Source organism: Rhinolophus hipposideros, assembly GCF_964194185.1.
Source record: "Rhinolophus hipposideros genome assembly, chromosome: 2".
NCBI lineage: Eukaryota > Metazoa > Chordata > Mammalia > Chiroptera > Rhinolophidae > Rhinolophus > Rhinolophus hipposideros.
Window position 1 is genome coordinate 74,777,367 of NC_138048.1, and position 26,646 is coordinate 74,804,012.

General features: G+C 35.9%; 1 protein-coding gene across 9 annotated transcripts in view; it reads right to left on the reverse strand.

The window, feature by feature from the left end:
- Window positions 1–26,646, reverse strand: part of LOC308505216 (multiple epidermal growth factor-like domains protein 6) — a 607,252-nt gene that overhangs the window by 316,359 nt on the left and 264,247 nt on the right. For 2 of the 9 annotated variants that reach the window (XR_013994485.1, XR_013994486.1), the window contains exon 3: window positions 21,291–21,394. The exons of the other annotated variants lie outside the window; for them this stretch is intronic. The gene's annotated coding sequence lies outside the window, so the exon portion shown is untranslated. The remainder of the gene's footprint in view (window positions 1–21,290; window positions 21,395–26,646) is intronic. 9 annotated transcript variants of the gene reach the window in all.

A 26,646-nucleotide genomic window follows, 5' to 3' on the forward strand; every position in this document is an offset into this window, starting at 1 on the left:
AGATTCCTATTGGGATGATCATGTGTTGTCAAAATGTAGTAATTCAAATGAAGAAACAAATACTTATATCTATTATGTACCAGGAAACCTTCTGGGTAAACAGGAAATATAATGATGCTTAAGACACAGTAACTTCATTCAAGGAGTTTATAAACAAGGAATTGGAAACACTACAAGCTCTCTTAACAGGCTTCCATTTATGTGACTTACTAGAGTAGGCCTCACTAGCCATTTCCTCCTTTAAACATAATGACTGATGTCCACAATATGGTAAATACTCAAGCTAGTGACAATTCTTTCACTAATAGTTTCTTCACCCATCAGCTGAACTGTATGCCTATGAAAGGGAGAAAAAAATTCCTCTACCCTCTTAGGTTAAGTTCCTCAGCCTGTGAAATACACTGACAAAATGAACACCTTAACAAGAGAAAAATAAGCAGAATTTATTAATGCATACATCATGCATACACATGGGAGAACTTAGTGATAAGTAACTAAAATGGTGGTGAGAACTTGTTGCTTATATAGCATTTCAACAAAGAATAATTTTGTAGAGAAGTGACAAGAGAGAGGAAAAGTGATTTAGTAGGGGAGGCCAATTGTAGGAAGATAAATATATGGGGAAACTAATGATAGGTAAAGCCTAGTTAGTAAGGTTTGTTTGTGGAGACTCTTTCTCGATGCCACCTTGTCTGCATATAACAAGGGTTGTTATCCCCTTCCTGGTATGGAAGGACTGGGGTGTGGGCGTGGGGGAATGGGGGTGGGGTAGTGGTGATGGCAGGGGGACAGCATCCTCACAATGGAAATTTATGTTCTTTTAGGACATATTCATAATTTTATATATTTGAGTAAATATTACAAATATCAATAACATTTGAATGTTAAATTAAAAAGAACTAGTTGAAAGTTTTGCTAAAGGAGAAAAATTAAAAAATGCTTTTCAATTAAGTATGGAAAAATATATTAAAACCTAAAAGGGTTTTTCACAGATAACACTGCAAGCATCTTCACATTTCCGCTTCTTTGTCAAGAAAATGAAAGTGGATATGGAGAGAATAAAAAATGGATGTGACTTATTCTAAAGGTATGACACAAAATGTCTAAGAGAGGGCCCATACTCAGAGAAGAAGTCCTGATTCTTCATCAAAAGGTGAGTAATGAGAAGTATATTTATGTGTCTTAAGTTAAAATAAACGCTTAATGTATGTATCATTGATTTTGGATTTTATACTCTAATCGACGTGCCATTAACCAGACAGCTGATCAGATAACAAGTCCTGATCATATTGAATAAGAGGGCTTCCTGTTTTTGTGGAAGTCATTTGGGCCTCTAGGGATGTGTTTATAATAGACTCCTTTGGAGGTGATGGATGCTGTTGATTAATTAATTAATTTTAGGGATTTCCCGTAATATCTCATCATTTTGATGATTATTTTCTAAATAATTGCAAAAACATAGCAATAAGTAATTTCTATAAAAGAATTGCTGCAGATCCTCAAGTAAAGAAACATGAAATAGAATATTAGAACATCAAGTCAGAAAAGGACTCGAGTGTCAAATGACCTTTCCAATTCATTACGAATAGAGATATACCTGAAGCTGCAGAGGAAATGGTAAACAAAGTTCTAAGTGCCCATGGCAGTGGTAATTGATTTCTGATGGCAATTGAAATGTGTCATCTCAAAACATCACCTATTAGGTCACAGTCTCTTGTTTTAGCTATAAGGAGATGTTTCTGAATGATTTACTACCATGTAAAAATTCATCCTCCTCATCAGTCATTCTCTCTTCTGGGAGATCCAGTCTTCTGCCAACACCCACCTTATGGTTCCAGATTTTGCTCTCTACTTTTTTGCCTTAGCAGTCGACTAACAGAGCAAACGTAAAATGTTGCAATTCTCCCATGTAGGGTCACATGAAAAGGTAGTTTCTAAAAATTTTTAAGTTTGAGATTATGAGTTATATAAAATATGAGTTTCTTTTTAATACTGTAAATTTTAAATTCTGTGTACTGGATTAGAATATGTAGGAGATGCAATTTTTTTCCCCAGAAGATATAAATTTATATCTATATCCTGTAGGTTAGGTTAACTGGTCTGGTGTTTTATCAAATTCTTGTAACCAAAAATCTAAAGTACAGAAATATAAACAAAATCATAAAACCTTAGATTGTAAGGAAATTTAAAAATCACCGAACCATATCACTTAATGCATTAACCTTCTTTACAGTTCTTACACCACAAAGTTGTTCATTGGTTTCAACATTCCCCCAAAATATCTACCTTCTACATTCTGCCTTCTGATGCAGCCCCATTCCTTTTGTAGAAAAACAATTACAAAGTTATTGTGAGAGAAGAACTGTTTCCCCATTCTTTTGAATACTACCCAAAGACCACGTGTGTCTTAAGAACCAAGGTTCAAGAAATGTCTCTTCAGGTCCTCTGTCCATTTTTCAATTGGGTTGTTTGTTTTTTTGTTGTTGAGTTTCATGAGTTCCTTGTATATTTTGGATATTAGCCCCTTATCAGAGGAACTGTTTGCGAAAATCTTCTCCCATTCAGTTGGTTGCCTCACTATTTTGTCAATAGTTTCTTTTGCTGTGCAGAAGCTTTTCAGTTTCATATAATCCCATTTGTTTATTTTAGTTTTTACTTCCATTGCCTTTGGAGTCAAATTCATAAAATGCTCTTTGAACCCAAGGTCCATAAGTTTAGTACCTATGTTTTCTTCAATGCAGTTTATTGTGTCAGGTCTTATGCTTAAGTCTTTGATCCATTTTGAATTAATTTTGGTACATGGTGACAGATAACAGTCCAGTTTCATTCTTTTGCACGTAGCTATCCAATTCTGCCAGCACCATTTATTGAAGAGGCTGTCTTTCCTCCATTGTATGTTTTTAGCTTCTTTGTCAAAAATTATCTGTCCATATTTATGTGGTTTTATTTCTGGGTTCTCAATTCTATTCCATTGGTCTATGTGTCTGTTTTTCCGCCAATACCAAGCTGTTTTGATTATTGTAGCCCTGTAGTACAAGCAAAAATCAGGGAGTGTGATACCTCCAGTATTGTTCTTTTTTTTTAATATTGCTTTGGCTATTCGGGGTCTTTTGTGGTTCCAAACAAATCTGATGATTTTTTGTTCTATTTCTTTAAAAAATGCCATTGGGATTTTAATGGGGATTGCATTAAATCTGTATATGGCTTTGGGTAATATGGCCATTTTAACTATGTTGATTCTTCCAATCCATGAGCACGGAATGTCTTTCCATTTCTTTGTGTCTTCTTCAATTTCTTTCAAAAATGTCTTATAGTTTTCAGCATATAAATCCTTCACATCCTTGGTTAAGTTTATTCCTAGGTATTTTATTCTTTTTGCTGCAATTGCAAAAGGAATTGTTTTTTCTATCTCTTTTTCTGAGATTTCATTGTTGGTATATAGGAAAGCAATGGACTTTTGTACGTTGATTTTGTAGCCAGCAACTTTACTATATTCATTGATTGTTTCTAATAGCTTTTTGGTGGAGTCTTTAGGGTTTTCTATGTATAGCATCATGTCTCCAAAGAGGATATACAAATGGCAAATAGACATATGAAAAAATGCTCAACATCGCTAATCATCAGAGAAATGCAAATGAAAACCACAATGAGATATCACCTCACCCCAGTCAGAATGGCTTTCATCAACAAAACAAATAGGAACAAGTGTTGGAGAGGCTGTGGAGAAAAAGGAACTCTCATACACTGTTGGTGGGAATGCAGACTGGTGCAGCCGCTATGGAAGGCAGTGTGGAGGTTCCTCAAGAAATTACGAATAGAATTACCATATGACCCAGCAAACGCTCTCCTGGGTATCTACCCCAAAAATATAAAAGCATTTCTCTATAGAGACACGTGTACGCCAATGTTCATTGCAGCTTTGTTTACGGTGGCCAAGACATGGAAACAACCAAAATGTCCTTCGATAGATGAATGGATAAAGAAGTTGTGGTACATATACACAATGGAATACTATTCGGCGTTAAGGAAAGATGATATAGGAACATTTGTGACAACATGGATGGATCTCGAGAGAATAATGCTAAGTGAAACAAGTCAGACAGAAAAAGCAGAGAACCCTATGATTTCACTGATATGTGGTATATAAACCAAAAAGAACAAGACAAACAAATGAGAAACAAAAACTCATAGACACAGACAATAATTTAGTGGTTACCAGAGGGTAAGGGGGTGGGGGGTGGGTGATGAGGGTAAAGGGGATCAAATATATGGTGATGGAAGGAGAACTGACTCTGGGTGGTGAACACACAATGGGATTTATAGACGATGTAATACAGAATTGTACACCTGAAATCTATGTAAATTTACTAACAATTGTCACCCCAATAAAATTAATTAAAAAAAAAAAAAAAAAAAGAACCAAGGTTCAGAAATTCAAATATAGCCACTTAGTTCCCAACAGCCTTCTGTCTTTCATTGTTACCCATTTACTGAAAGAAGCAATGAGACCTCAAGCCACACTCCCCAAATCTTCAGTTTTCTGCCTACATCTTTAGAAATACTAAATGCTTTCTTAGAGCTCTCAGATTTTATTAGTGATACTAACCCTGCTACATAAATATGCATTTCAGCAAATTATACCTTGTAATGTTATCTGTTTTCTTGTGCATGCAATTATCATGAACAATTTTTTTGTTCTATGTGCAGCTGCATCTATGATTCTCACTCAAAAGAGAATCTCCAATTACCAAAACATGTTAACTAGTTTTGAGAAGAAAAAACAAGATGTAGCAAGGACAAGTTTTTAAGTCCTGGAGCGTGCCACTAATAATTTAGTAGTTTATTTTTCACCAAGAGATGTAAAAGCAAACAAATAAACAAATCTAATGTTCTTTACCGTACAATCAACATTGGTTACCAGGGTAAGTGATTACTAATAAAGTTGATTCTACCAACAGAAAACATTCTTAAAAATTGAAATAGATTCTAGTAAAAGCCAAGAATCAGTTTGTTTTTAATAGATGTTCTCTTCTTCATCAACATAACAGTTTTGCATTAAAATTGTCAAAGTTTCTGTTTCAAGGATTAAGTCCAAAATATTATGATCATTGCAGACATAGGCATTTCATACTAGTAGATTCATATTCATTTAAATGAGGAATAGAAAAGGTCTGTTTTTTTTTTCTAGGAAAGATAATTGTTTTCACTTTTGTGATATTACAGTAATAATATTTTAGTAAATGTTCTTTTTAAGCTGTAATATATATAGACATATACATATATATCAAACTATTCAATTATTACCATTAATTTCTCTCAAAATCAATCTCTCCTTATGTTTGAAAGACTAGTTTACATCTAGAATCAGTTTGCATTTAAATCTTTCATCCCGGTAAAATTCAAAATGAATTTGTTTATTGAAAGTTCAAGGTTCAGCAATTTGTTCTCCAGATTTTATATAGGTTTTGTCATGATCAATTTGCTTCAGGCTTTTTGTTTTGCTGATTTGGCTTCATTTTCTAATTCCTACTCCTTTAGAACACACTCTATTCTGTCCTCTGTGAATCGATCTACAGAAACATGCAACATATAAACTACTCAGGTTTTCTACATGCCCTTGCACAAGTTGTTGAAGCAAAACATGTATAGGTTGGAAATTTGATGGAACAATCATCTTATGTTTTTCCTTCTCTCATCCATAAAATAAGAGGAGAAGTATTCAGCCAGAAGTATCGCAAAATAACTATATCAATTCGAGGAAAAAAAAAAAACACCTTGTTATAAGGAGAGTGATAAAATCTTTTTCGATGGGTGTTCTCAATTATCTGTTGTGCAGGTGTGTCAGAGGCCTAGACAGCAAAAAGCAGTGTATACAATCATGATCATGAAGAATACCTGGAATTCTGCTGATAATTGACTCATTAATTTTTCAGTACAGTCATTGGTTATTCCTTATAATATATTCCCTATATTCTTTCACCTAAATTGTTCATTCAATAAAATGGAATATAACACCTGATGGTATTTTCGAATTGGAGTTGAGCATAAAACCCAAATCTTGTAAGACATTTCAAATTTTTGAGAGTTGCACATAGTTGTTTTAATATTACTTAAAAATGTTTTCATCTCTTTGAATTATTTATGAAAATTATTTCCTTACCTGAGAGGATATGACATTTTCAGTTTTACCGTTAAGAGCACAGAGCACTATTCAAAGACCCCTTTTATGAGGTTTTAAGAAAAATGAATATGCAGATGTGTTTCTGGTCTCATATAGATGTAGGTAAAGGAATCTATTTCAGATTATATGCATAACATGCTTATCCTGATAGCACATAGAGAAAAAATATTTCATTAGCCTATTAGCATATGGATCAAGCTACTACAAACAAGTGAAAAAATATCTACTACAGAAGCAGATAGTATGGCTTAGTGTCCAAAGACGGGCTTTGTGTTCATGTAGAACAGAATTAGAACTGCATTTTGCCTCATGATAGCATGGTAAATTTAGACAAGTCCATTTTTGTGTTGTGTACTGAGGAGAACAATGTACATCTCGCCAGTTTGCCATGAAGACTAAATTATACCACTTTATTCATTCAACTTTCATCCAATTAATATGTACCATGACATATGTCAGGCAGTATTATAGGCACTAGGGATACAGTAATGAGTAACGACACAGACCACAGAGGAGGTGACATTTGGGCTGAGACAATGAAGGATGAAAAGGAAGCATCCAAGCCAGCTGGGGGAGAGACCAGCTGGTGCAAAGTCTTAGAAGGAATTTGACACCCTTGGAGTAGGAAGGAGGCTACTGGGGCTGGCAGACCACAGGCAGTAAGGAAACCAAGAATGGGAATATAGGCTGGGTGAATCCTATTGGACCTTGTTGCTCACTTGGTCATAGTTTACTAGGACCTATAAGTTTACTGGCACACAACAAGTCTAATACCTTTCAGGTATGAAAATTAATATTACTTAAAAAATATTAGAGCCGTTTATTTTATTCAGCTCCCTCATCTTTTCTCTCTCCAGGGCGAAGACAAATTGACCAATCTTAAAATCGAACAGAGTAAGAAAAAGCTACACAACCCAGAACATCAAGATGGGTGACACTTTGCTGGGCTCCAGATTCCAATCATGGGTGCCAGCATTCCACCCGAACGTCCAGATGGGGCAAGTCGTACCTCACCGATGCCAGCTCCAGGAGCCGACCAGATCAACCATACTGTTGCTAATAATCTATCTTCCCACAAGAAACAAAGCCATGTGTGCCCAGTTGGAGAGAAGTAAGGTTGGGATGGGAAAATTTCCAGACTGAACCTTTCCCTAAAAGGTACCAAGTCATCCAAAAGAGATCATTAAAACAGAAAACATCAGTGATGCTCTACGTTAACTAATTTAAGTTTGTTGCCTAGCTCATGAAGGGGTTCAGAGTATGCCACCCTAAAATTTACTACTCTGGCCCAAGGATTATTTTGAGGGAATTTAGAAAAAGCAGACAAAAGAGGAAGTCACTGACAGTCAACCCCCTGCCACCCACCAACCCTGCATCTGCCTAAAAGCAAAACATAAATAAGTAAATTCCCCTTGTGAAGTTTCTGCACTCCCTTACCTTACCCTACTGAGAAGTGGATAACAGCCTTATTACCCGAGATGAGATGGCACCAAGGAGTCTACACTAACAAACCTTGCTAACTGGCCCTTATCTGCAATTAATTTCCTCATATATTTACCTTCCCACAATGTGCCACCCCTTGAAACTCTAAGACCTTTTCCTTTGTCTTGTTACTTCTCTACAGATTTACTGTTCTTTTATTAAGATGCTACATAAGGCCAGTTTCCAGCCATCCCTTTGAGTTACTCATCTCTGAGTTCTGTGTGTTTGCATGATGCACACATTAAAAACTTTGTGTTTCTTTTGTTCACCTGCCTTTTGCCAGTTTCATTTGCAGGGCCCTAGCCAATGAATCTAAGACGGGTAGAAGAAAAAAGTCAAGTTTTTCCTTTCCTACATCTGTCTACCTTATATTCAGTAAGATGAGAGCTCATTAGTTCTTGAAAATAAAATCAGAAACAGAATTTTATGTATGTTTGCTAATAATTATTTTCTAATACATACATATGACTTCAAGTAATCTCAAGTTATGTGTTACATAACAAACTAAAAGATCATATATGTGTGCTTGAACAGAATTCTGTGTTGAGAATCCAAAAATAAAAAAGGCAGAGCACATTAACAAGGTACAGCAAGCTGATGATTTGCATTAAAGATTTTCAATCAAAATTTAATTTTAGCTACTTATTTTTAACAAACACACCTCAAAATCATTTAGGTTTAAAAACAACAAAGAGAACTGATGACTTACTTGTAAATGTTTCAGACATGTAAACTTATATAAAAAAAAATGGAGTACAAGATTTCTTAAAGAATAAAATATTTATTTCAGTTGATTTCTCAAACCAATCTAATAGAACCTTTCCCATCTATAATGTTGATATTAAAGTTGTTTCATTTTCAATTTCTTTTCTTAACTTCATTCCTCTGAAGCAATCTTTTTCTGGGAGAGGAAAGATAACCTAATAGATTTTTCTATCTTTAATTTCCTGCATTCTGTGAATTTTTAATGCTAATGCTTTAAAGAATTCCTCTTATTTAAATAAGATATTTGATGAAAAGTATTCCAGATAATCTTTCCACTAAATCTTTAACAGCCAAGCTTAAAAAAAAAAAAAGTTATTACCATATGCTCTTTAATGCCTAAAGCAAAGATCTGGTATAGAACTGAGACTCATAATGAGGTCAATCTCAATTCCATCAATGTTATGTTCTATTAAAATCAAATCCAATCACATTCCTCATTTCAACCCAGCATGGCTTGGCTTTGAGGTATGTTCAGAAATGCACTTAAATTAGAAGAGAAACATTAACATTTTATCATATGAATATCACTAATGGCTCAGAAGATTAGCAGTAACACATTCTGGAGACTTCCTGTACTGAAAATGTACTCTTAATAATATTCCCACACACCTAACTGTTCACTGTGGGAGGTGTGGTTTCAACTAACAAAGTACAGGGACTCTTGTTTAAAAAAGAAAGAAAAAAATCACTATCAATGAAAACACTGTAATGCAAATTCCAATTCCATTGGCCATTTCATCAGAAAATAATTCTTCATTTATATCATCCCCAATTGAGTGAAATAAAGTCGTGTAATTCTCAGGTGAGTCATAGATAAAACTAGATAGATTATCTATGAGTTATAAAAATTGTTATTTTGGGAGGGTTTTGGTAGGTGGGTGTGAGGAGGGGTTTAGGTTTTCTCTGCTGTCTAGTGGGAAATGGTACCAAGTCATCATGATTCTATTACTCTTCTCTATACTTTATCTGTATAGACATATAGTCCACAAGGCTCTTAGAACATAGAGATAAGATAAGCTTTCAGTTTGAAGTCTGAAACAGGCTGGCCTCACCATAAACAACTTTCCAGTTAACGCTATTCCATACATCATCAGTACCTCGCTGACAACAGGAATAAGAGATCATCCTTAACTTATGATAGAAATGTATTTCTTAATACTCTATTTCCTTTGAATGAATTCCATTTCTTGAGTATCTAAATTATAACAAGCATTGTTCTAGATATGTCAGCTATAGAAACCATGCCTCATGGAGATTGTAATATATACTAAAGACCAGAAATGCATGCAGTTAAAGGTCATAAAGAAGTCATTTTTTATATTTGTAGGAATTTAAGCCCAGAGAGTTTAAGTGCCTTTGCACGAACCACAAAGCTAGTTAATATTCTGCTGGGACTAGAATCTAGAAGCCTGATTCCCAACCATTGCTCATCCTAAATATGAACAAAGAGAAGAGCTGCAGGGAGAGCCTGTTATGATACAAAATATGCAGAGACCAATGCTGTGAAAACTCAAAATGTGGACAAATTCTCAGGGAAAGGTCATATCTTCTCTCCAATTTTTAATTACTACTGAAATCATCTGTTCCTGGAGTTTCAGTCACTAACAATTTAACAAAGAGAAGATATGCATTATTCCAAAATATGTTGAAATAGGGGTTCTATTTATGTACACGAAGGAACTCAAAACATGATACCTCAAAATATGCATCTTTGACATAAAAATTAGTTTGAGCTAAAGGCAATTATTTAGAAGAAACAAGCACAGGAAAAGCTCCCTTTACACTAAAGGCGGGATATAAAGTCTCCTGTCTCCTTTTACAGGGGACAGACTCTTACCAGCCCAAAGATGGCACCAGAGGAACCTGCAAACAAACCTTACTCCATTAGTTCCCTCCCATATACATACCTTCCCACAGTTTGCTTCCATTGGAAGCCTAAGACTGCTTTCCTTTGCCCTGTCATTTCTCTACAAATCTATTGTTCTTTGTTGAATAGGCTTTATAAGCGGGAATTCTAAGCCACCATTCTGAGTTACTCTTCATAAAGGTTTCTCCTGCATGAAGTGTGTTGCATGCATTCGTAAACTTTTTTTTCTTCTTCTTAATCTTTTTATTCAAAAGTCTCTGCTGAAAACCTAAGATGGGAAGAGTGACAGTTCTGCCTCCCCTACACAAATAAATTCCCTCACAAGTTTAAGAAAGCCCTCACCATCCTTAAGCTCTTCAGAGCTCTGAGCTAAAAAATCTAGGCTCTGAACTGGCCCCTTTTGGAACACATGATGCTGTAGTTTAAGCTGAAGCTAGAGAGTCTGCACAATAATTCTGAAACCCTTTAAGAATGTCTTCTCAGAGGAGTCAGTGCATTTCATGGTCACATCTTGGCCATGGGGCTCCATATCACTTTATGCTCCAGAAATAAGTGGAAATGGGAAAAGAGAAAGCAGTGCAAAGAGGGGAAACCCGAAAGTCAGAATTAGGGAAAGTTAAAGATGGAAGAAACTTTGGGTGTGGACTCCTAAATTTTGGCATGAGCAGTGAATTTTTAAAAATGTTTTTAAATCATTGGTTCCTTGGTATAAGGTTAATCTTTAATATTTAAAACTATGTAGCATATTATGCTTAGCACAATTAAAATTTTTCTGAAACTAACATTTTAATAACTCTAGAGATAAATTTGGTTTCTTTATTTTTATTAGTGTGGCCACATAGCAGCCTACCCGTCTGTCTCCTTGTACCTGCCCCCAAAGAAAGGAGAGTCTGTGAGATGGATCCTTTCAGGGACTTTGCTTCACCTTTGTGTTTGCACCTCATGTCTCCCAGTTTGGCCCCAAAAAGATGGCTGGTCAGCCAATGACGAGTAAGATTCCCCACGGTGGAGGGGGGACAACTCAAGCCAGGTGCAGTCTAGTAGGGACCAACAGGAGAACCCACGGGGTTCATAGAGGTGGGCACAGCCCCCCCCACTTTCCCCAGGCTAAGGAGAGCCTCTGCCTCTGTGGCTGCATTCCTTCCCAAACCCTGGGAGGGAAGAGATTCAATGATGTGCTCTCCATCTATTCATATGCATATAGGTTTTGTCCCTTGGGGAAATTCGTACATCCTGAGACTTAAGATTCAGCTGTCTGCAGGCTTGAATCAGTTTCCTATGGTGTATGGAATTCACAGATCTTGAAATTGACAGGCTTTATCCCCACATAACTAATAAAAGCTAATGCATTGGCCCAGTCAGGCACCTCTAGTCCTTGAGGCTTCACGACCTTTGGCCCTGCTTCACTCTATTCATGGCTACTGTCTTTTCTTAACCCTGCACCGCCTTCCTCACTCTCCACAACGCTCGTTGTGTGTATATATATCCCTCTCCCGGCCCCGGCTCAGAGAGACAGAGACAGGGAGGGAGGAAGGAATAGGGAGAGAGGGGGAGAGAGAGAGAAAGAGAGACCATTGACCCATAGAGCCTGGTACAGAGGCTCAGCAAATCAGAATGATTCAATCAGAACCCATTAAATGTTGTGATGGTGGCTGGAAGAGCCATAACTGCATAACTGAAACAGAGCACACCACATTTAAAGGCATTTAGTTTTAAGACAATTGGATGAAGATACTAAAATATTTACTGTGAGAAAAGGATTGGAAAATGGAAATTCTTAAATATAGTAAAATTTTTTTACTAATTTTAAGGCCTACAAATTGCATTAATATGATGTAGATTTAGTGTGCTGCCTTAATTGCTTTATACTAATGTTCATCAATTATTTATATAAGAACATTCAGTGGATGACTCCTTACCTCTATCTCCCAACTAGTTTTTTTTTTTTTTTTCTTATTAGATCTCAAATAACTCAAACTCTAAGTCAGCTAACTGGGAGTTTTCAGAACCTAATCATTATGACAAATACATCTCACATGGTTGCTGCTTTGTAATTTATACTTCTAGCCTTTGTTAAATTGTTTCTGAAATCCAAACATTCTATTAAATTTTCTTTGATGTATGAAAGCATTTTTATTTTCCCATCTCAATTAAGAAACTTCCATGACTCACCCTTTACTTTCCACTATCTGAACAACATCATTTACTTTCTTTTTACCAAGCACATTTATAACTCATGTCAATACTTCCACAATTTCATAGACAACTTGTACTTATTTTTGAAACACCACCATACTTTTTGTCTTATTCAGGGGAGCCTTTGTGAACCTAATCATATTGACAATGTCCACGTTCATACCACAAAGCTTATGGTACTTATAGCACATATTTATACCAATTAAGTTTTCTACCCATTAATGTGACAAGGGTACAAATTCAGTGCTCTGTATTATTTTTCTCCTATTCTGTTTTTAGTTTAATACTATCTATTGTAATGGAATCTTACAAACTCTTGTAAGACCAAGTGAAAGACCTCATGCGTTTCAATGCTTCCAAATGTTCTTGCCTTGCCATTACCCATGTCCTTCTACCTAGACTTTGACAATCTAAGGAAAGTGTGTATAGGGCAAGATCAAGAAAACATATCATCTTTAAGGATAAATTTTTAACAAATTATACATAGGTGGCTTATGAAACATTAACTTATAAATAAATAAGCCCAATTGCCAAAGGATTAAGGTTTACTCAAGGACATATAAGCAACTGATGGGAATTAAAATATAAATGAAAGGAAAAGGAGGAAAAAATAACCACCAGGTGTTTTCTAAAGCACCATGGTTCACACCAAAAAATGACATAGAAACACACACACACATATACTCCACCCCAAATTATACACTTCTATATCCTTTACATATTCATTAAATGCTCCTTGAATTAAATTTATGATTTCGTGTGTTTGGGATGGTAGATGGAATGGAACCCTTCAGTATAGTAAGCTCCTCTTTGCTGGGATTTTAAGTAACACCTAAGTCTTCAGAGAGACGCAAAGCTTTGCAAATTTTGATTTCTTTGATTGACATAAATTGCAAATGACTCTGCATTGTGTCAGGCAACTCTGAAATTGTTCCCTCTGACTCTGCAGTGAGCCCCACTCCGTGGTCAAAAGCACTGTACATACAAGGAACATATCACATCTTTAACTTCAAGCCATAGAGCTCAATCTGCTTTTAAATGAATTGTTTTAAATTAAACACCCCCTAAGTAATTGCACTCAAGATTTGAAAAGTTTTTGCTTCCTTAAACAGCAAGAGCATGCACTAATAGCATTGCCTTTTATAATTTTGAGAATAATAACCATTTGGGGGACCTGAGAAGAAAGGTAGCCTTCAAGGTGTAGGCCTCAAAGCAAGGAATGAAAACATAAAAGCTGTTATGGTCTGCTTTAGACATCTTAGAATAGAGAATAATGGTCTCAGCTCCTGTCCCCATTCCTCCTGTGATCAGAGCTCCATTTGCAGTTAATGGGGACTCCTTCTACAGGAGGCCTTTTAGAGGATGTGTGGATTCTGAACAGAGTCGCGGAACTGAAAAGTGTCATTGCATGTAGCCTCTGGACTGCTCGCCACTTGCAGCTCAGAGACAAAGGAGAAAAGAGAAGCGATACAATCAGCAGGCATTCCAAGAAGCAAGCAGGCCTGAGAGATGGCATCGAAGTGGCACGAATCAACACATAAAGATGCATGCAACCCTCATTCCATAAGGTTCAGATCCTGGCTACCTTGCTTATGAGTGACAGACATAGAAAAACGTTTCTTTGTCTCTCTGAACCTTTTTTTTCTTTTTAACCTGAGAAAGTATGATGATAATAATTCTTACACTGCATGGCTATGGTTATTATTATGTGAGCTAAAGTCTGTGAGACACCTAGGACAACGCCAGGCAGCTACAAAGTGCTCAACAAATGATAACTGCAAGTTGACAAAGGCAGTGATGAAGATGGAGAGAATGCTGACGTGTGATGGCCATGATTACAAAGACTATTTATAGTCCTGTGTGTTATGGTGTTTCTGGCCTTGGAGCTTTAATACACTCTATTTGCTCCTCTCTTGATATGCACTGTTTCTTATCCTTTTCACCAAAATGTCATCATTCTGAAAAATTAGCCAAAGCATTCATGCCTCCAAGGACACTGACCCGAGTCCATCTGATTTGGATGACCTCTTCTACTCTTCACATCAACCGGAGCGAAGTGTAGATGGCTCGGTGAAAGCCACCCAGAGAAGCTGGGTTCAAAAACCAGCTTCTGAATTTAAAGATGCTTGAGTTTCTACATATTCCAGGCTCTGTGCTAAGGGACAAGGATCAATGAATAAATGAGACCTGGTTACAGGCCATAGAAATGCTTCCAGTCTAGACTTAAAGCTACACTAAAATTGTGACAAGAGCTATAACTGAAGTATACAACTAGTATACAAGTATACAACTGAAGTATGTATAAAATTCTGTGGAAGACAGGAGGAAGAAATTAATTACATCAAGGAAAGGCAGGAGAAGTTTTATGGAACATTTCAGTTATAAAATAACGTCTGAGTTGGACCTTAAAGGGTGAGTACAAAAAGTTCCCTAAGAGGATCTTACCACAACAGTTTGTCCTCATATTTATACAGGCAACCCATCTTGAATGAGTAGCAAGGACACAGGTAGCACCCGCTGAAATGGCAATAGATTATTGCACTTATGAGCAAATACAGGACAAAGAAGTAGAATAGAGTAGCTTTTATTTAGCCTTTCATCTGTTCCAAGGGTGATTTCTAATCAAAGCGAGACTCAACGATGTGAGCACAGAGGTAATTTGGGCGCTAATATAAGCTCAGGTGGTGGTCAGGTTACATTTGCTTCTCAGTGATGGGATTGCTGGGTGGCTAAATGAATTGATGATTGCAAATTGCTTTCAAAATACACAATGCTAAAGAAATGCCATGAATAACTGTTCTTCAATAAACTCACGAGACAAACTTGTCTGCAAACAGAAGGTCTCCGAAAGATGGACTATGTTTAAAGGCATTTCTTCTTCACAGCAAAGATGAAATTTTTAGCTGCATTTATTCTAAAGCTATCAAAATGACGAAAGATAATCTTTTTAAAATGACATTATAACAGAGTAAATCTGAAATTGCTCATAAATTCCACTTACAGGAAATGTGAAGAAAAAAATGCATTGAACAAACAGTTTTGCCATTTCACTTAAAAATAAATTATAAGACAAAGAAAGCTTCCCATGGAAATGATAGCTCTGATAGCAAAGAGCAAATAAGAAATGAAGCTATCTAGCCCACATAAACATATACAGAGGGTTCTTTTTAAAAAGATGATAGAGAAAACTGCTAGGAGAAACTCACATTGGATTTGAATAATCAACCATTCCTTACTTCAAATGGTTATCAGCAATGTCTGTCTCTATCAACTCCATCCAACATTTACAAGTTATATAACGATGGTAATAATATTGATAACACCTTAACTTATTATTATACTTTCTAACTTATACAGTAAATTTAAAGTTAATACTCAACACACTGTGAAGTAGATAGGGCAGGTGTTATCTTTCTCTTTTAAATTTTAAACAGATAATTGAGGTAAAGAGAGGTTATATGGCTAGAAACATTGGAATCCCAGAGCTGATAAGTGTCAGAATTTAGGCAACAACAAGTTCTTCTAATTTCTAGGCCAATAATCTAATGACATGATTTTTTAAACAATGAGACCTTGTAAAAATCTTTATCCAAATAGCGGACAAAGTTGAAAAGAAATAAAACAGATCTCTTTTGATATTACAATAGAATATTTACAGTAACTAATTTTTAAATTAAGGAAAATTGTTTTTTAAAAAAGCATATTTACATAATAAAATATAAAGGTAATAACGTATTAGACAAATCTTTTCCAAACTGTAAGCCTTGGAACACTCATTACATAAGATGCCAATAAGTAAGCTGTGGGGGAAAAAGTTTTACGGTAAAATATATTTGGGAAATGCTGCATTGTAGGTCTCTTCTTTCTCACTCTCTATTAATACACACACACACACACACACACACACACACACACACACACAACCAAAATCCCTCTAATATCTGCAGCCAGATATGGCCTCCAAAATTCATTTTCTATCTCTGTTTCTTAAACTGTGATAAGCATTCATCTGAGTTAAGGTTAGACTACCATGTGACTGACACCCAAAAGTACAAACTTAGTATGGTACTACCTTTGTAGTGATAAATTATATTTTACTTTACTAAAGAATAAAACATATGAAACATCATTTTTAAATTAAAACAAACAAAAGGCTACTACTTTAAAGCACTGTTGCTTGTAGGTGACTGCTCTATCCACAACTAGAAGAGTAAGAGTCTACTTTTGTCTGCCATAATGATGATTTCAGTAGAAATGTTTGTGAAGGAATGCAATGCGAAACCTGGAGAGAATTGGCATGTCCTATGTTCAAAACAAGTTATACACGTTCCTAGGTTTGGATTGATTGGTTAAAACTAAAAAAAATAAAAAAGGAGAAGAGGAAAACATGCCCAAAGAAACACACTGCATTAAAGAAAGCTTGTTTGTCTACTGTATCTTCTGCAGAAATTGCATATTTCGCTTTGATTGTGAATGCAAACTGCAATCCTATGTGTAGTTATCCAGATTTAATCAGGTATGAATTTTTCCCATCTACTTTAAGGCAAGCATCCGATTCTGTCAACCAGTAACTCAATTAGAGCAGGTTGGAGATGAATCATCAACCACATTAAAAAGTTTTCATAATTCCTGAGTAAGTTGCAACAATCTAAATATTTAGAGCCATGGATCCCCTTTTTTCTTGAACAGGTAACTTTGTATTAGAAATTATGGATGGATTGTAATTTGTATAAAGAGTCCTGTATGTACCCAGCTGGAAAGTTTTGAAGCTGGGGTTGTCCTGTATAACATACAGAAATAAAAGTAAATGCAATTACAATTTAGTATACTGAGGTCCAGAGCCCTTCATCTTGGTTCCTGCTTTGCCTTAAAAGGGTTCAGTGTTTCTAGCTGAAATATGACAATGTTAGCTGAGGTAATCACACAGTTCATTTTTGAAGGCTGAAGGATGACAAAACACACAGATGCTTGTGCACACGTGTGTGCATGCACGAGCACACACAGCAACTCTAACATCAGAATGTGAAGCACAATAAAAAGACTCATTACCTGAGACTTGGATTTTTCCATAATGTGACTCTTAGAATATTACATGGTGTCTCACACATGGTAGCCACTCAATAACCAACCATATCATATCAGTTATTGAACTGATATGGTAAAGGAGGGGCAAATATTTTTAAAACAGTCACCAAATCAAAAAGGCTAAAGAAATGGTAGCTGGCAGACATGAAAACAGAATATAAAAGGAGAAATATATATAGAGAGAGATTAGAAACAAAATGAAGTGGAGCCTGCTAATTACTGATAAGGAGTCAGAAACAATATTAAGAAACTGTCAGTGAATATGTGGCTTGAAATTTCATACACAAACAATAGAGCCTTGAGGACCACAATAAACCAGTATAAGAGGGATATCTTAACATTAAATAAAGATATCAATGTAACAACTAAAAGAGGAGGGAAAAAGAAATTCTTGTTTTAAGAAACTTAAAAGATTTCATCAAAGAAGGAAGGCAGGAGACTTACTTTCCCATATGTGTGTGTGTGTATGTGTGTGTACATATATACATATATGTATATATGTATATATATTTGTACTGTTTGAACTTTTATCGTATGTAGTAATTTTTTTTCTTCTTTTTCCTTCCCTTTCCTTCACTTTTTTATCTTTAGTTACTTGGAAAAAAAGCTTTCTAACAAACAGTTTTTAAAAAGAAAATGAAAGATTTAAGTGTTAGAGTCCCAACTAACCAGTTTCTTTAAATGAATATATTTATCTTAATAAACTTGGAAAATAATTAATTTGCCAGTAAATGCTGGCATAAATATATCAAAATTCAATCTATAATTAGTTTCTTTTAGAAAATAACTTAAATAGGACAAGATATAGAAATAAATAACTTTAAAATTTTGATATTATATTCATTCAAAATCCAATGAATCAGTACCTCATTGTGAAAGTTTAGGCAACTGCAAAGTTAGAGGTGACTAACTGCCCCCTGCCAAGACTGCCCTCACACTTCTGGTTGCCAGTTGGGGGTATTTCAAAATCACCTCTGGCTCAATAATTCTCCAGAAAGACTCACAGAACTCACTGAAAGCTGCTGTATTTGGCCACAGTTTATTATAGGGAAAGGATACAGATGAAGATAGGCCAAGGGGGGAAGCATTCTGGCAGAGACAGAAAAGTACCAAATATGGAGTTCTCATATCACTGTCTTCTCGTGGTGTCAGGGCATGTTACTTTCCTGCCACTGTGTGACATTATGCACTGAGGGAGCTCACCAAGCCTCAGTTTTCAGAGTTTTTACTGGAGCTCCATTATATAGCATGATTGATCACATGGTTGATTTCCATCTCCAGGTTGACTGGTACCATGTGACTTAAAGGCTTTGTCCTAAATCACTGATTCTCATATCACAGTTATGACCAAAAATTATGCCATAGATATAAAAATACTTCAAAATTTCATAATTGCCTTACAAATACAAGTTAGTATTAGTTTTTTACCTGTACATTTTCTTTTAAAAAATCAGATAAGTCCAACCAAAACAAACAGGCACCAATGCTATAATTAAAAACAACATAAAAAAAAAGAAAAACAAACAGGCACCAATGCTATAATTCAATCATGCTTTAAAATGCAGACATTATTTTAAATTATTTGTGGTAAATCGACATTTTGCAATTAAATACTGTTAAATATTAATTAATAAATATTAAAGAGATATTGCAATATGATGGAATAAATTAATAAAAGCTAATTTTATATCTAGCATTTGATAGTCCAAAGAATAATCAATGATGTTACTGTCTAGAACATACTGAATTCAGTCTATCACCATTTCTCTTTAATGTTTACCAAGAAGCTATATTTGGCTATATACCCAGGGTGCCAAAAAAACATGTACAAGTGGACACTTTGGTCAACACTGCTCAAGCAGTAGTTCGCCATAATCAGAAGTGTCTGGACTCTGATGGGAACCACTTTGAGCACTTCTTATAATTGCAGAAGTCAAACGTGACTTGTGTTCATCTTTTGTTATCAGGATATATTGAGAATTTTTAGACAGTTTTCCTTTCTTAAAGTGTGTATACATGTTTTTGGCACGCTTTGTATATTCTATTTATTAACACACTGTGAAAACTTCTAATTTTTAGGAATGAGGTGGTTGACCTTACTGGAAAAGAGGTGATATACAAAACATAGGAGATTCTTCTTTCTTTCTTTCTTTCTTTCTTTCTTTCTTTCTTTCTTTCTTTCTTTCTTTCTTTCTTTCTTTCTTTCTTCCTTCCTTCCTTCCTTCCTTCCTTCCTTCCTTCCTTCCTTCCTTCCTTCCTTCCTTCCTTCCTTCCTTCCTTCCTTCCTTCCTTCCTTCCTTCCTTCCTTTTTATTTGACCATCTTCATCCCATTTTGAGAAATTACGATAAAAAATTTAGCTGGGAAGACTACTTCCTTTGAACACATGTAAAGGAGATATAGAAATATAACTTCACATTTTCAAATCACATATAAAAGTATTTTCCCCTGGTTAATAGCATTCTACTAGAGCTAGTAACTGCATTATCATTCATTCCCTTAACCTGCACAGATATTCAGTAGCTGCCATGGAGATATAAAAGATTACTACAAAACCTCTAACTAACAAAAAGTTATGGGATGATCTATAAATGAATGCATAATGTAGTCGCAGAGAGGAAATGCATGTGTGCTTGCATAAGAAATAGGGAAGAAACAACAATGGGATGAAATGAAGGACCCTCAATAGGTTGGCAATGCTATTGTTGCACCTTTAGGAATGTAGAGTCGGAAGTTGGCACACCGAGAGGAAGGCTTTAGAGGCAGGGCTTTTTGAAGCTTCAAACACTCGTTGGTCCTAGTCATGAAGGCAACACCAATCCATACTCCATCTTTCCTTGTTCAAAAACTGAGCATATGAGTAAGACCCGCCCTCAGTTCTAGAAATTGAATCTCCAGCCAAAAAACACAAAAACCAAAGACTTCGCTCATTAATAATGATTACATGGAAACCTAGGGCTGCCCTGAGTCCTGATGTTTCTAACACTGGGTTTTCTGTTGTTCCTTATATTTTCTGATCAACCCTGCATAACCTTTGGACAGATCCCAGCAACAGTCTCACTTTTTCTTAAGTTAGAAATGGTTTCTGATGCTTGCCAGCAAAGAGGTCCTAGATCTAAGAGTGGTAGAAAACCACAATACTGACATCTTCAGTCAGGAACCTGCCAAGCTGACCAATTAAATTTTTTCATCTACCTGACAAGAACCTCAGTTCTGTAAGAAAACCTTAAAGTGTACAGACATGATTTCTAACCCCCAACCCCCAGCAGTAAGCATTAAATATCTCTAGGGAGACAGAAGTCACATGTGGGATACAATTACAGGACAATGAATAACTTAGTTACTAAAAAGAAATCTAAATTTTCTGTAAAATATCAGTTCTAGGAAGGAAGAAAATGAAATAGAACTAAATCTCACAGACTTTCTGGAAGAAGATCAAGATTGAGTACAAACCAGAATCTAAATAAATGGTCCCTGTTATTAGGAGTATAAATAAATTCATCTCAATGAAGAAAAGTACCTAATGCATACACTTAAACCAGAGTAACAAAATGCATACTATTAAAAAAAAGAGTGTCCTCGGATGGCGATAATGAAGCGAAGGAGTCAGGGTTTCCATTGATAAAATGCACAAATGTAATGCCATTGGCAGTGTTTGGGTTCACTAAAAAAGGCACCCATAAATAATCCTACCTCTGCTCATCCCCAGACATACCTTGTCCAAAGGTCTCTGCCCAGTCTTCAGAAAAATGGATGAGCAGGAGGCCATTGAAAGTCAATAGGACAGATCCGCAGTGGACAGAAGATGGAAAAGAGGACCTACAAGAGAAGAGTGAAAGTAATGTCAGAAAGAAAGGAGTCGAATGTCAAGAAAAATAGTTACAGGAGATAAAACAACAGCTTATAGAGGTAGTATTTCAAAGATTTCAAAAGTGACAGATTTGCCATCAATGCAAAATTCAAAGTAAAAACTAAGGATAAATGAAAACAATTAATGTTTCTGCACACCATTGGATCTTGGTTTTTGAAAGTAAGTCAAACCCTTTAATTTGACAAGAATTTTTTGTTGTTGTTTATTTATTTTAAGGGTCCCATTAGACATACATTTTTTATGACTCAGGGATTTTATGAATGGCTTGATTGAGGAATGGGCCATTTCTTGGGGTTTCTGTCTACAAAGGTTAAGAATAGGACAGGAAATCTAGGGAGACTGAGAAAATTTTACTTACCAGATTTCACACTGTGTATGTTTCAGAAGATATACACTAAGTAGGGTGACTACAAAATTTGTCATTCAAACTGGGACTCTTTTGAGGTTTATATGGGAGTTATTAATAATTGTGTAATAAGGCTCAGACCACAAATAAGTCACCTTATTTATAAGCATCTCAGGGAGGGATGGGGAGTAAGGCTCCTAAAAAGAATTTCCTCAAGAAAAATAGCAGTTTGGGCACGTGATTTTTAGTTGAGTAACATGCCAAGTCTGGGGCCAGAGTGGTTGCTCAGACAACTGCCAAAGAGAAAAGGATCATTCTCTTGTAGCAGTTTACCCTGGCAAAAAAGGCTGAAGACATTTTCAAAAATATTGTTTTAAACAGGTACTGAAATTATTAGTTTGAATTTACAATATCAGATATATATAACAGTAAGAATAGATTGTAGAAAAGCAAGACAGCAGTTTCTCAGTAATTTCCCATCTGCATAATTAAGCTTTCCTTCTCACACAGATTTCTCCTTAAAACTCTTCCCAACTTTGTCCTCTTAGAAATTCTGTCAGACTTGCCATGTCTTCATTTCATTATGGTTCCTAAAAACCTGAGACTACTGAAGAAAGCCCCTTATATATTCACAGCTACACCAAGCAAGACAGAGCCTCCTGGAGCCTGTATTATTACATTAAGCAAACAAAACATCTGATGTGTGTCCCCGTTCCAAGTCAGTGCGCTGGGGTAGATGTGGGGAGCAGGGTGCTGAATCATCTAGCTTGATTACAGTTAGCCAATGGTACCAGGTCATTTCCAAACCACAACTGAAATTGATCTTTCTATATTTAACCAGAGACAAAAAGATTGTGTGTGGGGACATGTAATTTGCCCCACAGACAGAGTCCTGAAAGGTCAATGTGACAGTCAAAAAATCTCTGAGGAGAAGGTTTAAAACTCTGTGTGGCTCTAAAGCAAGGAAGCGGTCACCTTGTGGTAAGAGATCAAGATGTGAGGAGATTAACTTTTCTCATCTCTCCCCTGTGAAGACAGGGGCAAATGAGTAATAATGGTGGGTAGCGCCTGATGATGGGGCTGCAATCACCTGAGCATAACCAAACAGACAGCATGCTCCTGAGCCAGAAGAAAGAGCATGGCAAGGGGACCTCATACCCTGGGAGCCTTCAATTTCCCTAATAGTTCTGTAGAAAATCCAAGTCAGGAATGGCAGAGGTCAGGTGGCTGGTTTTGTGCCCTCCCTCGGTGATGGCTCCAGGCAATTTTACCATCCAGCTGTTCTATTTTTCAAAACTAAAGTAATTGGAATTGAACTACAGAGCTTTGCTAAAACCCTAGCAATTAACAGTGCGATTTCCCAAATTGCACTGTATTGGGAAAACATCCATCAATCAACCCAGTGAAACAACACATTTTCTCACCAGATGTGAGATTTAATATCTTCATAACTCTTTGGATTTACCACTTATGAATTGTCAGCCTTGCCTCGAGCTCTGAGAATTAATGGACTTCATCCCTGCTATGCAAGGATGGTTTACAGTTGTACAATATCCCCACATCATTTTAGATATATTTGCCAAAATGTTTTTCTTTAAGATGTAAGCAGACAACATGTTAGATGGGAAAGTTTTATTTCTATTTATATGTTACATATTATTATTGTCTAGATAAATACAGTTCCCAGAGTCTCAGCACAACACACTGTTATAATAAGAATAACCAGTTTATTACTGGCAGTGAACAATAAATTACAACGTGAACACACAACAGCTTTAAGTTTTAAACTTTACGGTTCTCTGGATAGAGGCCAAAAATATTCTAAGTTTCTACTTCTGTATGTGTGTACAGGTCCTGCTGTTTATCCTGGACTATAAAGAGAACTCAAAGAATCCACGTTTATCTTGTCACTATCGTTATCAGGTATGTCAGTTCTCATTTTAACTTCACTCCAGTTTCAAACATTTGAGCCATGGCCAGGATGAAACTGCCTCCTGAAAGTGACCTACGCAGATTCCTGGGATGCCAGAACCTCAAATTTTCCAGATTTGAAAACTTATTCTTGCCTCCACCCCACAGGGGGAAATATTATGACAGTGAAGGTCACTCTACAGGCCTTAACAAATTATTCTTCTACTGCATTGTTCCAGGGCCTGTGATATGTGCAGGGTATAACAGGGACAAAGAGGGGGCAGGAGAGGCTGCAGGATATTTGGGCACAGGGGCTTGTGGTGGCCATTAGGGAAGTCCTGCAGATAAGATGAGGGCCGAGGTCAACCCTATACCACAAAGGAAATATGTCGTCAGACACTGGGGCCCTCTAAATGATTATAGTCATTTCAGAAAAACAAATGAACAAACTAAAACAGTCACAGAACTTTAGAATTTTAAGGAAAATTAGGGAGCATTTATTTCATTTCCTAATTTCAGAGGTTCATAAAATGATTCAATGAAAACTGTCAATCACACGATTGTATCAGCTGATACAACTCACAAAGCACAATGTGTTATCCTAAATAATCAGTAGTTCATTCCCAAATAATAATATTTAATTCTTCTTGACCGTATTAACTGGTGTTAGAAGTTAACACAGCTTTTTATGTTTTTTTGGGGTTTTGTTTTGCAAAAGGAAACATGAAAACATTAGAGGACATGAAGCAATCATCTTGTCTCAATAATAAAGAAATTTGATATATTTTTGTACAATTTATTCTATCAGAGATTAAAATCACAAAGAAATAATTACATATTAAGAAACATTTCAAAACCCATAAAAATAGACTGATGAAATACAGTTGAGATTGGTAAAATCAATTCAAGTGATTATAAGAATCCCCAACAATAGAGAAATAAATTACTATTTAATAAATAGTATTGAGTCAATGTGATATCAGTATGGAGAAAATTACCTTAGAGTCATTTCTCATACCACACATTATATTAATTCCGGATGAGGCACAGTTAAACTTTTTTATTGATAACTGGAAGAAAAAAAACAGTTCCTCTCCAGCTATGGAGAAGAGAGAACTTCCTAATAGTGAGAAATTGAGTATATTAGACTCTTATCAGAGATAAGATACATGTGTACAAATATGTAAAACTAAACCATGAAAACTATTATAAAAGAAGAAAGCAACAAATGAAGTCATGCAATAAGTATATCTGATTAAAACATAGTATCTCTCACACTCACACACACACAAACAGAGGTATGTATAAAGAATCAACCTGCTGTGGAAATCTATATCCAGAATGCTTATATCACAAATAAAAGAGGTAAGCAAATTTCCCATGAATAAAGAGGGAACTATCACAAGGAAGAAAAACACAGCCTTACAAACAAAAGTGATAACTAAAATAACACTAAGGTATCTTACATACCTACAGATATGGCAACTAAAATAAAAGATGATAAAGCTCAATGTGGGACTTTAGGGAATTAGAATATACACCTCAGAGGTCACCAGCTGGAAACCTGTTCAGGGGATAGAGCAGGCCGTAGCATTCCTTCCCCACCCCCCACACACAGTTTAACACTTTAAAATGAATTGCCAATGCTTAAAGTTGTGATATTTCATGCAAAACGTGGATTCTTAGATTTTCCACAAAAATTGGAAGTTCTATACCAATAAGAAAACTATATTTTCCCAAGGCAGAGTTTAGTAGAGACCGCTGCCCCTTCTGGATGGTGTGCGTGCCCTCTGGGTTGCTGTCCTCATACCCTCATGGTCAAATGCCTGGTCAGCCACACTCCCTTATTTTATCAGTTTGGAAAAGTAAGAAAAGCACACGTATTCAGAATTTGAGTTTCGAATTTATGATTTATACATTGCTGAAGTCATTAAACAGTTGTTTGTTTTCTCTAAAGAGCTATCTGTAAATATTTAATAAGAGTTAAAAATCTATGAAACCAACATGTATCTCTTGAACCTACGCTGCCCGCCCCCACTGAAACTAAAAAATCAGCAAATGTTCACTCAAAATAGCAAAAAGGAGGAGAATAAATATAAATATCAACAGTATATGAATAGTTAGATAAACTAAGGCACAACAGACTTCCATGTAGCTATTACGAAGTAGACTACTGTGTGCTTAGATTAATGACAATATGAAAATGTGATTAACGAGACAAATGATCATATCAAACAATGCCAACTATATGAAGGTCTAAGGCTTTATACTGACAGAGGGGAGACATGAATGTGGAATGATGTAGATTGAGTTCAACATGTATAAAAGATCTTCCACATGAAGGTGTTTATAACCATAATAAAAATCTCTAAAAGGAGATAGCTGTCCAATTCCTTATGTTCTTCAGATGGTTGACCTATACAACTGTGACAACTTGCTTCTTGTAGACCTCCAACTCAGCTTATACAGTTCCTATTGTAGTTCTTTCACTGTTTCCACACCCTGAAGGTCAAGAACTTCTTCCATGCATCAAATCGAAATCTCTCTTGGGTTAAATGAAAATGTATTTTCTCAATGACCTTAAAATTTGAAAGGATGGAATAACTGATCTACACTCATATAAAAATATTACTTGTGTTTGACGCCAGTAGTCTAATTCTAATATTCTATCTCCTACAAGTCACTGAGGGAGGAATATGTGACAGCTAAAGGCATAGGCTTTGGAACAAGACACAACTGGGTTTAAATGGTACCTCCAAACCCAAGCCACTTAGCCTTCTGGTTCTCAGCCATCCTGTCTGTTAACAAGGAAGATAATGATTTTGGTCAGTAGAAATGTTGGGAGTGTAAATGAGCTAATAAATATGAAGTGCTTAGTTTAGTGTCTAGCTAAACCAAGTGGCTGTTATTTTTATTAAAATCATTCAAGTTTTACTTTATTTT